Source organism: Silene latifolia, chromosome 7 (assembly GCF_048544455.1).
Source record: "Silene latifolia isolate original U9 population chromosome 7, ASM4854445v1, whole genome shotgun sequence".
Lineage (NCBI taxonomy): Eukaryota > Viridiplantae > Streptophyta > Magnoliopsida > Caryophyllales > Caryophyllaceae > Silene > Silene latifolia.
This window is the reverse complement of record NC_133532.1, coordinates 96,703,637-96,717,493: the sequence shown is the minus strand read 5'-3', so window position 1 is coordinate 96,717,493 and position 13,857 is coordinate 96,703,637. Positions and strand designations below refer to the sequence as shown.

At 37.7% G+C, this 13,857-nt stretch overlaps 1 non-coding gene across 1 annotated transcript; it reads right to left on the bottom strand.

Moving 5' to 3' along the window:
• Positions 1–12,816: 12,816 nt before the first annotated feature.
• Positions 12,817–12,923, bottom strand: LOC141593377 (small nucleolar RNA R71). The gene has a single exon (XR_012521465.1). It is a non-coding gene; the product is annotated as a small nucleolar RNA R71 (small nucleolar RNA).
• Between the last annotated feature and the right edge of the window lie 934 nt (positions 12,924–13,857).

Sequence of the window (13,857 nt, the reverse complement as noted above, 5' to 3'; positions counted from 1 at the left end):
GGGAAGGCCGTTGAGAATGGCAATCCCAAGGCAAAAAGTGTCAAACTCTCCGAGGCCGAATGTTTCCATTGTAATGGGAAGGGGCATTATAGGAGGAGTTGTCCCAAATATATAGAGGATCTCAAGGAAGGGCGTGTGACGCCTATTGGTATGATTTCCTCTCTCTATGTGATATACGTTAATTATGCTTGTACTTTCACTTGGGTACTTGATACCGGATGTGGCTCTCACCTTTGTAATCATTTGCAGGGTTTAAGGGACGTGCAAGCACTAGCAAAAGGTGATGTGGATCTCCGCATGGGCAATAGAGCTAGAGTAGCCGCCGTTTCCGTGGGGACCTATGTGCTCACTTTAGCTAGTGGTCTAGAGTTGTATTTAAATAAGTGTTATTTTGTACCAACTTTAACCAAGAACATCATCTCCATTTCCGCGTTAGACGCGGAAGGCTTTTGTTTTATGATTAAGGATAAGTGTTGTACTTTTTCTTTAAATGATGTAGTTTATGGCAAGGCCATTTCAATTGGAGGCATTTATGTTTTAAATGATGTTAATGACGTTTATCATGTGGAAACTAAGAAGCTCAAAATGGGTGATCCAAACGAATCCTACCTTTGGCATTGTCGTTTAGGCCACATAAACGAAAGACGCATTAAGAGACTTGCTTCATCAAAAGTGCTCAAACCATTTGGTTTCGAATCTTATGGTACATACGAGTCTTGCCTTCTAGTCAAGATGACTCGTGCACCTTTTGCGGGAAAAGGGACACGAGCTAGTGAGGTTTTGGCTCTCATACATACGGATGTGTGTGGACCATTAACCATCACCGCTAGAGGAGGTTTTCACTACTTCATTACTTTTACTGATGACTTAAGTAGATATGGGTATGTCTACTTAATGAAGAACAAGAGTGAAGCCTTTGACAAGTTCAATGAATTCCAAAATGAAGTAGAGAACCAATTGGATAAAAAGATTAAGACCCTACGGTCCGACCGTGGTGGTGAGTATTTAAATATTGAATTTAATTCACACCTAAAAGATTGAGGTATAGTATCACAATGGACTCCTCCTGGCACACCGCAATTAAATGGTGTGGCCGAAAGGAGAAACCGAACTTTACTAGATATGGCTCGGTCTATGATGAGTCTAACTGAGCTTCCTAGTTCATTTTGGGGTTTTGCCCTCTTGTCTGCAGTATTTTCACTAAATTGAAGCCCGACTAAAGCGGCCGATAAGACTCCATATGAAATATGGACAGGGAAAGTCCCTCATTTGTAATTCATGCATATTTGGGGTTGCAAAGCGTACGTTAAGATCAAGTCTGACAATAAGCTTGCACCCAGGTCTGACAAATGTCTTTTTGTAGGATATCCAAGGGAAACACGTGGCTATTACTTCTACAATAAAAACGAGAACAAAGTGTTTGTGGCTCGTGTTGCTGTCTTCCTAGAAAAGGAGTTTATTTCTAGGAGACAGAGTGGGAGAAAATTTGAACTTGAAGAAGTTCGAGAGCCACAAACCGAGAATGAGGTAGTGGAGAACGTGGAGGATAGCATTCCCTCTTTTTCTGAAACGGTAATTGTTCCTAAAAAGTCAAGTAGGATTTCTAATCCACCTGATCGCTACCTTGGTAACATCGAAGAGGATGGTGTTTTGTTACTTTTGGAAAGTGATGAACCCACTACCTACAAATCGGCCATGTCTAGTCCCGACTCCTCGCTTTGGCTAGAAGCCATGCGATCCGAAATGGATTCCATGTACGAGAACCAAGTATGGGACTTGGTGGATTTACCTGAGGGAGTGCGACCCCTTCAGTGTAAATGGATATATAAAATTAAGCTTGGCGTGGATAAACATGTGGATGTTTACAAAGCTAGATTGGTGGTAAAAGGTTTCACCCAAGTTCATGGTTTACACTATGACGAAACCTTCGCTCCAGTCGCTATGCTTCGGTCCATTAGGATAATCTTAGCGGCTGCCGCATTTCATGATTATGAGATTTGGCAAATGGATGTCAAACCGCCTTCTTGAATGGGATTCTAGAAGAAGAGGTGTACATGATACAACCTGAAGGTTTTGTGGATACATCTAACCCTAAGAAGGTGTGTAAGCTTAAAAAGTCCATCTATGGTCTTAAGCAAGAATCTAGGAGTTGGAATCATCGCTTTGATCATGTTATTAAACAATACGGTTTCACTAGAAGTGTGGAAGAACCGTGTTTATACATAAAGTTTAGTGGGAGTAAGGTTGCACTCCTTGTCCTATATGTGGATGACATATTGCTCATTGGGAATGATGTTCCATCACTCACTTCCGTTAAGGAGTGGCTAGGGAAACACTTCCAGATGAAGGACTTGGGAGAGGCACAACGAATCTTGGGTATCCGGATCTATAGGGATAGGTCCAAGAGGATACTAGCATTGAGTCAAGAAGCTTATATTGACAAAGTTCTTGACCGGTTCAATATGAAAGACTCCAAGAGAGGATTTCTACCTATGGGCCAAGGGATTAGTTTGAGCAAGTCACAGTCTCCCTCCACCCCTATGGAAATTGAACACATAAAGACCGGCCCTTATGCTTCCGTTGTTGGGTCTATCATGTATGATATGAATTGCACTCGTCCCGACGTTGCGTATGGCTTGAGCATGATAAGTCGTTATCAAGCCAAGCCTGGTGAGAGTCACTGGATAGCCGTAAAGAACATCCTTAAGTACTTGAGAATGACTAAGGATTCGTTCTTAGTGTTTGGAGGAGAAACTGAGTTTCATGTAAGAGGTTACACGGACGCAAGTTTCCAAACCGATCGGGATGACATGAAATCCCAATCCGGCTATGTGTTTATGCTAAATGGAGGAGCTGTTTGCTAGAAGAGCTTCAAGCAAAGCGTTACTGCTGATTCTACAACAGAGGCTGAGTACCTTGCAGCGTCTGAGGCTGCGAAGGAAGCTGTTTGGATTAGGCAATTCATGGAGGGGCTAGGAGTAGTCCATTCCGCCAAAGATCCTATCACTCTATATTGTGATAACAGTGGAGCTATTTTTCAAGCCAAAGAGCCGAAGTCTAGTAACAAATCTAGACACATTGAAAGGAAATACCATGTAATTAGAGATTATGTGGAAAGGAAGGAAATTGACATTTGTAAGGTTGGGACAGATGATAATATTGCTGATCCTTTAACCAAGCCTTTATCAAAGGCTAAGCATGATGGTCATGTCGTCGCAATGGGATTGAGACGAGTACCAGATTTTCTTTAAGATATGTAATAATAGGATAGTGTATCTCTTATTATATATATATATGATAATCACATTCATTGTTTTCACATTCATTCTTTTATGAATCTTTTATTTAGTGTGACTAAATTTTAAATACCTTGTTTATCTGAATAAGTTATGGAGACAATGTTGAACACTATTCAAGTGAATAAGATGAACATGGTATTTTGTCCCTAGTCACTTAATGAGGTGACGTCTCGGAGTGACTAGATTGTAAGTCGATTGATGGTTGTTCAACACCATAAGGTCATACGTGATGACTAGTTGATTACATAGGCAGAGTGTTGGACACTTTGCCGGACAGTGACCATTTAGAGAGTCCCTAAGTTCTATTATAGACGCCTGGTCATGGCGGGGATCTCTAAGATGTTCTAATGAGTCAATTCTTTTGACTGGAGACTATTATCTGCGCAAGTGCAGTTTCCGAGTGACTTTGGTTTATGTCCTAAGTCGTGCCGTGAAAGGAGGCCAAAAGGGCATTTACTAGGTCATGGTGATCTGTATTGTGCAATAGGATAGATAGGGTATACAGGAATTGTCCACTCACGTTGGGTAAACTATATCTCAAGGCCACTCGAGGAGTTAATGACTACAAATGCGTGGCCACGCTCGGAAGTAATCTGTGAGAGATTTTTCCGGTCAGATAGTCACACTCCCGATAGAGAAAACCACTCGCAATATGTTCATGTGCAAGTGTGACCTGAAAGACACCTTGAATTGAGTGGGAGATTAAAATGGACAAGAGAATTGGTAGCGCACACCTTGTGTCGGACAAGTGGGAGATTGTTGGAGTTAGTGTCTTCCACAATAGTGCGTTTACATAATAAATCTCATTAATGGAATATCATCAGATATTTAATTATTTGATCCTCGTCAGTTGATTAACCTAAATCGATAACGGTTGGCTGACTAGAGTTTGACGTTATTGTCGTGAGACGGCGTTGATCAACTGGCCTCTTTCGGTCACACCTAAAGGAACGAACCCCAATTGACAACTAATTAATTGTATGAGATACAATTTATTTAGTCCCTTGATTTATAGACTAAAAGGTTAGTCGATTATTTTTAGAGAGATTCGAGTTACGAACTCGAGGCACGGCAGTTATTATTTAATTATGCGATAATTGAATAATAAATTTTGGGAGACGGGTTTTAGTTAATTGATTGTTAATTCACAAAAAATGTACTAATTGATTAATGTGATTAATATTAGTTCGTAAATAATATGTGTAGCAGTACATGTATATTTACGGAGTGATTTGAACGAATTAATTATGGAAGTATTTAAACATGAAACGATGTTTAAAATAAAATTACACGTATTTGTGCGACAAATATAAGAACCAATATGGACCCGTAAATGGGCAAGTGGACCGTGTAAAATAGTGTTGTGGATGATTAGGAACATAATCATTTCATCTTACTTTATATACTTCCATAAGTTATCTTATAATAGATTTTGCATGTGATGTAAGATTAAAAAAAATATAAGACAATTTGAACACTCCACCTCTCCCTCACTCCACCGGTTTTTCCCCTCTTTATAGACCAATTTTTGTTCATTTTTTTGATGCTTGCTCATTTCATTTTGCATATGAACAACAATTGGTCTTCCTCTCTCTAAAATTATTATACATCTTTACTAAGAAGTTAGTAATCAAATATTATTACTAAGAGTGTTAGTAATATTACAAATATTATCAAGGGAATATTTTTAACAAGTTTCTAGTAAAATACTTGTTAGATTTTGGGTTGAATTCTTGGGTGCACATTGTAAGGAGATCTTCTCTTTGAAGATTTGTTAGGAGGATCATCCTTTTATTATAAGCTCAAGAACAATCAAGGTAGGAGATCTTGATTGTGCCCATTTTACCATAAAAATCTATGTAAGGAAATTGTTTTTCCTTAACTTTCATTTTTATGCTTTTATATTTGCATGCATGTTACATAGATCACTAAAATGATAAATTATGAGATAATTTAATTTTTATTAGAGAGTCTAATATGGATCTATGATCTTTCACTAACAAGGTATGCAAACTTAAGCGATCCATTTATGGTCTTAAGGAAGCATCAAGAAGTTAGAATCACCATTTCAATCATGTGATAAAAGAGAATGGTTTCACCCGAAGTGTCGAGGAACCGTGTTTATACATGAAAATAAGTGGGAGCAATGTCGTCTTCCTTATCTTGTATGTGGATAACATACTACTCATTGGAAATGATATACCTATGCTTACTTCTGTCAAAGGGTGGTTTGGAAATCATTTCCAGACGAAAGATTTAGGAGAAGCACAACGTATATTAGGTATCCGAATCTATAGAGATAGATCAAAAAGGATATTGGCATTAAATCAAGAATCTTATGTTGATAAGATTCTACGACGTTTCAACATGGAAAATTCCAAAAGAGGATTGATTCCAATGGGCAGTGGAATCACCTTTAGCAAGTCTCAGTCACCCACTGAGCCTGAAGATGTTGTACGCATGAAATTGATCCCTTATGCTTCTGCTGTTGGATCAATCATGTATGCCATGATATGTACTCATCTCGATGTTTCATATGCTTTAAGCATGACAACTAGATATCAAGCCAAACTAGGTGAGAGTCACTAGGTGGCCGTCAAGAATATCCGTAAGTACATGAGAAGGACTAAGGATTTATTCTTGGTGTTTGGAGGTGATGCTGAGCTAAGTGTGAAGGGTTACACCGACTCGAGCTTCCAAACTGATAGGGACGATTTGAAGTCCCAAGCTGGCTTTGTTTTTATGATCAATGGTGGTGCTATTAGTTGGAGAAGTTTCAAAGAACCAGTTGTTGCGGATTCTACAACGGAGGCTGAGTACATTGCAGCATCTGAAGCTGCCAAGGAAGCTGTATGGATTAGGCAATTCTTAGAAGGACTAAGGGTAGTCCCTTCCGCCAAAGATCCTATCACACGTTATTGTGATAATAGAGCGGCCATCTTTCAAGCTAAAGAACCCAAGTCTAGCAACAAGTCTAGACATGTACCCAGAAAATTTCATTTGATTAGGGATTACATTGAGAGGAAGAAAATAGAGATTTGTAAGGTTGGGACAGATGATAATATTTCTGATCCTCTAACCAAGATTCTACCTCAGGCTACGCATGACCGGCATGTAACTTCCATGGGTCTTAAGCGTATGCCTAATTTGTATTAGATTATGAGATATGAAGTAATAATATTGTATTGATAATTCATGTAAGATAATCGCATTTATCGTTTGAGTTTCTTTTTGAACTCTTTTATTTTATGATTATTCTATTACTTTGTTTTATCCAAATAGGTTGTTGAGACAATATTGAACCCTATTAAAGTGAACTGGATTAACATAGTAATTGCCCCTAGTTACTTGTATGAGGTGACGTCTCTAAGTGACTAGATTGTGAGTCGATTGATGGCAAGGTCAAGTGCCATAGGGTCATAAGAGATGACTAGTCGATCACATAGACAGAGTGTAAGAGACACTTTGTTGGGCAGTGACCGCTTATAGAGTTCTGGTAATTCATATAGCCTGATCGTGGCGAGAGCTACTGTAGTATTCTTTTGAGTCAATTCTTTGACTAAAGACTATTCGCCCAAGTTGGCACAGTTTCCGAGTGACATTAAATTATGGTCTACGATTTTCGTAAATGAGGACTAATGGGCATATTTTGGGTCATAATGAGTTGTGGATAAACAAAGGGAATAGTGCGATAGGAATTGTCCACCCTCTTATCAGGGTTATTTAATAATCTCAGGGCCACTCGAGGAGTAGTGAACTGAAAATGCACGGCCACGCTCGAAAGTTATCTATGGTAGATAATTTCGGTCAGACAGTTACTCTCGAGATCGAGGAAACCACTCTAGATATGATCACTTGCAAGAACGACCTGCAAGACACCTTACTTTGAGTGGGAAATAGTAATAGGACAAGAGAATTGGTGGCGCACACTTGTCTTGGACAAGTGGGAGATTGTTGGAGTAAGTGTCCTCGACAATAGTGCGATCACATTATTAAAACTCATAATAAGAATACATAAAGGGATGATTCATTTTTTATACATCAACTGATCAACATTAATCAGTAATGATTGACTGACTAGAGTTTGACATTACTGTCATTTGACGGTGGTGATCAGTTGATCCCTTAAGGTCACACCTAAAGGACAATTACCTTAATAGATAAATTAATTAATTGTATAATGATACAGATTAATTAATTTCTTAATATTGAACAATTTGCATATGTAAGTGAGAATATGAATCTTATTGTAATTCGATTAAATGAGATTCGTTTTAGTAAATAAAATATTATATATTTCTAAAAGTTTGTTTATGAAATAATAAAATTAAGAATGAATAGTTAATTATAATTGCAATATGTTGTAGATTATATTAACATGGACCATTTTATTTACATGTAATTGGGAATTACTAGTCAAATATTGTATATAATTAATTTAGTATATGTAATGATATTTAATTGTTAAATATGCATTAATATTATTAACAACATGTAACATGTCACATGTTACACATTATAAGACAATGTAACAATTGACAAAAATAAGATGGACTCCATATTATCTATATGTACGGTTTTTAGAGGGATTTAGGATTAATATGGTTAATTATTTTTAATTATTAAAAGCATAATGATTACCATCTAATCTTAGACTATACCCTAGTTTGTTTTGAGAAGAACAATAGAAAAAGGAAAGGGGCATGCATTGGCTCCATGGCCTTCCCCCCACTGGTTTTCTCTCCTCTAAAAACCATAAGAGTTGTTCTTATTTTACTCTAATTCATTCTTACATTTTACCCACTCACTCTTCTCTCCTTTTCTCTCTAAAATTAAGTTTTAGAAAAGAAAACAAATTTGTTCAAAAATCTTATATTTAGATTACTAAAAGTAGTAATAGAAATAATAATAAGATAAATTTTAAGGACTCTAATTTTATATATCTAGTTAGTATATAAATTAGAATTAAGGGATTGTCTTGGTGAAATTGAAAGGAGGTTCTCACAATATTGAGACAAGGAGGATCATCCAATTATTTAAGCTCAAGAACAAGTAAGAAAGGAGTTTTTGCTTGTGCCCTTAAACCGTTTTTCTTCAATGTAAGGAACACATTTTTTAAACTTTGTTTTATTTTATTATGCATGCATAAGATCATCTTCTATTTTAATGAGTAATTTAGAAATTAAATTAAAGAGTTTAATTTTGAGGGTTAATGAATCCTTTCAGTAGGAGGCTGTTTAGGGACTGGCAGTGAGCTACTTGCGGTCTGGACAGAGGGCTACTCGTGGCCTAGGCAGTGGCCGTGTGGCCTGGGTAGTAGCTGGCTTGGCCTGGCCGCGGTCTGCCTAGCTTAGGCAGTGGCCTGGCTAGGGTACGGGTTGTGGCCAAGGCCGGCTAGTTTTAGTCCTAGTTGCGAGTTGAGGTGTGACCATTCTGAGCCATGGCCTAGCCTCGTGTGGGATGTTTTTGTTGTGTCGATTTTAATCCGTATTTAATTTATTTGAATTTCCGTCTCGTGTTTTATATAACGTAATTCGTTAAATATCTTTATATATTTTTTTCACATGATTTATAATAGTGGAATTCATTGTTTAATTATGCCATTCATATATGAAATGACTTGTTTTCATTATAATATGAGCCCAATTTAATTATTTATGCCTTGTAAGTAATAAATGGTCTACCTTACATTTAAGTCATTTATAATTCAATTCTTGTTTTGCTTTTATTAGATGGTTTATTTCCATTTATTTACATTTTTATTCAACTGACAAGTATTTAAGACATGAGTTAATAATTCATGTTTATGAGTATAAATGGACTTGGATTGTCTTACTTGGATATTCATTTACTCATTACATCTATTCTTCCATTTCCAAGTTGAATCACGTTTTTTGGAATATTCATTTGGTAGAGTCGTATTCTTGTGATAATGCCTTTATGCTATACCTTGCTGCTTGACTTATCTTTATGCCCTACTTGTGCCGATCTGCCAAGTATGGGTTTAGCTCATATCTTCTGCCTCTTTCGGACTGTCGTGCCGATTGTGGGTTCTCGACTTCCGAGTTGCCGTTCGAGTCTTGGATGCGGACCGTTCTGCAGCATGTTGAATCGGGAACTGTACTGTCCCGAGAGTCTGGCCAGATTTAGATTAGGACTTAGACTTTGTGATAATCATTATCGTCCTACCAGGGGAATTATATTTAATGACTAGTAAAGGTCTTGCTTGGTTATAGATATTGTCATTGTTTGGATGTGGGAGTCTTGGTCCTATCGGAAACTAGAGGTGAGATGCAAGCCTTCGAGTTACGATATGATCACCAGGATTGATGTTCCCATCCGTTCGTATGGTGAGATGCAAGCCGTAAGTATGAATGTGACATTAGTAGCCGCGTCCCGTGCAATGTTTGTTAAGAGGTTTTCATAGTAATGGCTATGGTTTCCATTCACGTATTTTGCATTGATTGATCCCTTATTTATTTACTTCACATGATTCGGTTTCTAATCTCATATATAGGTTATATTTCCTTGAAATGTGTGCCTTTGTCTAAATGACCGTATTCTTGTCTTTCATATTATTTAATTATCTCACATGAATAGTTGAGTCTTTATTATGCTAATGTTGATCTATCTTATTCCATCTCATTTAATTGCCATGTTTAAATATAAATCTTAATGTTCATGTCCTTTGTAGGTATCTTATATGATTTACCTATTTGAGTTCCTTGTTATGTTTGTTTCGACAATTTGTGGCTGGGAGAACCTTGAGTTACTCCCCACTGACTATGGCTTTCATGTTTACATGAATGACAGGTTTGTGAAGATGCATTTGTGGGGTTTAGACGTGTGAGCTAGCGAGCACCTTGGATAAGTAGTTTGTTTATTAGGATAGCTTAGACTCACCCTTTATCATATTGTCATTTGAGGGATATATTTTCCCCATTTTGGCTATCACGTTTGTATCAGAGCCTATTTGACCTTAAGTAATAAATGAGAGATGAGTAGAAATAAGGACGTAAGTTGGTAGTGTCTTTGTGTATGCTTTGTGGTAGGTTCTAACATGTTTGTTGATTATCAATTAATGACTTTTTGCCCTTGGATCAATAACCATGAGCTTACCTATGTGGCAATCATGACATGGTGCCTATTGCCGGTAATTGAAGATTTGTTCACGATGTGACTCATATTTGTGCACATTTAGTCCCCGAACTAGCCTCGTTCCTATGCTTTCTAGTACTTATTAGGGTCTTTTCTTATCTTTAGTTCCCTACTTTGCATATTCTTTGAGGTTTTGTGTCGTTGGTAGGAGAGGATTGCTAGCCTTGCATTTATGGAGCAAAGTGGAGCTAAATGGAGTGCATCTAATGACCAAGCATCAAAGAGGAGACCAATACTAAAGGCTTAAGTAAATAAATCAAGTAGAATGGGGAATGATGAAGACCCCCACGACCACTCAACGATCCCCACGGATCCTTAGGTAGTCAAAAGAAAAAGAAGTGAAGCTGACTCACAATCCGGGCGACCCGAGCTCAGGACGGGCGGCCCAAGCCACAATCCGGGCGTCCCGTGGTCAAGTAGAGAGGGTCCCTAAACAGCTCGAGCATACTTCAAGGACAAAGTCGGGCGGCTCCTTATGGGACTTGCAAGGCACTAATCATCTTCTTAGGGACGTAATCGTCATTTAAGCTCTTAGTTACCCTAATACTTGTACTTAGTATAAATACCCCATTGTGTTAGGGGATTAATCACCAAGTTATAATTTAGCTTTAATCAAGTTTATACATTATTAATCAAGTTTTAATCAAGTTGTTTTTACTCAATTCAATATTAATCAAATCTTAATTCCTCTTTAATCATTCAAGTGTTCTTAGATTTAGTTGGGTAATTTGAAGACTATTTGGGCTTTATTGAAGACTTGACAACTCTTTATCATTCATCAAGTGTTCTTCTATTATTCTTTGCTTATTATTTGGATCATCCTTAAGTTGGTATAATCTCTTTTACCCTTTACTTAATTAATTATTGCTTTACTCATTCACCATGTTTAACCTTGTTAATATGAATGACAACCTTATTAGCATGTTTACCATAACCATGGGTGATTAGTCTTCTAGCTAGGGTTAATGGGGGGATTAGGGAACTAAAACATGGGGGTAGATCCATACTTAGTCTAATATGTTTTCTTAAGATTGCTTGCTTGTTGTAGTTTCAACTTACATGTTATGCTTGATTGACAACCTTGCATAAATCTCTTATCCATTCAACAAGACTTGTAAGATATAAACTAACTCAAGGCTTGTTAGACAATGCATATAGTTTAATAGGAAGAAACTAAGTCGACTTGTAGTTGTTGTACAGTCTTGACTGACTCAGCTCCGGGATTCAAATCTTCCTAGGAATTTTAAGACATAAACTAACTCGATTCCACTACAACAATAATTTGCTTGCAACTATGTAAACATGTTTGTATGATCACCACCATGAATCCCCTATAAACCCATGACACCCTAGTGCCTTAATCAATTGTTTACAAACCCTATTTGTTTACTTGCTTTGTTTTACTTTCATTTCTTTATATTCCATTGTTAAGTAGTTTAGTTTGATACCTCAAATCTCAACCCAATTTGTGATATCCTAAGACATAGCTCTCTACAACCGATAACATAATTCAATGCCCGTCCTTTGACATCCGACCTTTGGTTGCCACTCTATTAAGAGTAGTTAGTTAAGATTATAAATATTGTTTTGATTGGTTAGCTTAGACGACAAAGTTTTAAACCGAATAAAAAATGGCGCCGTTGCCGGGGACGGTGTTCAATTGAATTTTTATCACTTGTTTTTTTTAGTTGTGTCTTTCTTAACCTTGGGGAAGTCAAACTCCTCAAAGTAGTTTTAATTGTTTTCTAGTTGTTTACTTTTTGCATGTCTAGGAGATCACATGGTAGACCTCTGCCTATTGATCCCTAAATTGAAAGAACCTTGACCAACATTAGAAGAACCGTTAGAGGGGCTTCAACAAGTTTGGGTATTGGAGAACTTGTGGACATTCGTTTTTTCCAATTGGATAGTGTTGAGTTTACCAACCCTTTTGCAAGAGAAGGAGAGGAGAACCCAATTCAAAACCAACCACAAAATCAACTCACTATGCCTAAATTTTCATCTCATTCCGTACCAACCGAGGAGAACCTACCAAATGGTACTCCAACACCACCTCACTTAACCGGTAATTTCATTGCTAAATCCGCATTCATACAATTAGTTAAGAGAAGTCAATTTGGAGGGATGCCTAATGAATATCCTCATCTACACATGAAGACTTTTTTTTTACTATTGTGATGCAATCTCTTAATCCGGGGTAACCCAAGACCAAATTCGATGGGTGTTGTTCCCTTTTTCCTTGATTGGAGCCGCAAAGCAATGGTTAAAGAGCCTAGACAAGGCTACCCTTGGAATTGATTCATGGAAGAAGATAGCACTTGCCTTCTACAAGAAGTTCTATCCTCCGGAGAAGACTAACATGTTGAGAGCCCAAATCACCGGGTTCAAGCAAAGAGATGAATAGTCTCTATATGAGGCTTGGGAAAGATTCAAGGATACATGTCGCTCTTGTCCTCACCACGAACTAAGCGAGTGGTTCCTCGTTCAACAGTTTTGGAATGGCTTATATGAAGACTCACAAATTTGTGCTTAATATGAGCTCTAATGGGAGGTTCACCGAGGTTGATGACAACCAAACATGGGCTAAAATCGAAGAAAGGGCGGTTCATAATTCCCAATATAGTAGGCCCAGAAAAGCCATTGGAGGAGGGAGGCATGAGGTGGACTCTATCACACAATTGGGTTCTCAACTAAGTGCTCATATTGACACCATAAACTTGAAGTTTGAGAAAGTCATGGCCAAGTTTGATGAAGTTTCCCAATCACTCAAACAACATGTCAATGCTATGGTGGCAACATCTCTAATCCCAAATGGAGTATGTGAGAGTTGTGGAACCTTGGGACATGATCAACACGAATGTAGGGGAACAAATGAACATGTACATGCTTTCCAAGCATACAAGAATGGCACCCCTTATTCCAACTACTACAATGAGAATACCAAATTCCATCAAAACCTCTCATACAAGAGCCAAAATGTCAAAAACCCTCAACCCACATACACACCACCTCCAATGAGAAATCCTACTCAAAGACCATACTACAATCAACCCAATGACCAACCTTTTGATGGTCAAATGCGGTCTTCCAAAGGCAAAAGAACCAACAAGATTTCTTTGCTCAAATGCAAAGGGATAGCCAAGCTAAAAACACTATCATCAACAATATCCTTACTCACACCAAAATGTTTGAGACTCAATTGTCTCAATTGACCTCTTCTAGTTTCCAAAGACAAAAAGGAAAATTATCTCCTCAAAGTAATCCTCCTATAAGACATGAGACCATCAATGCCATCCACATGAGGAGTGGAACAAGATATTAGGGACCAAAGATGCCAATTGAAGAGAATATTGTTGAGGAGAATGTCAAACAAAGTGATGTGATTGGACCAACAACAACA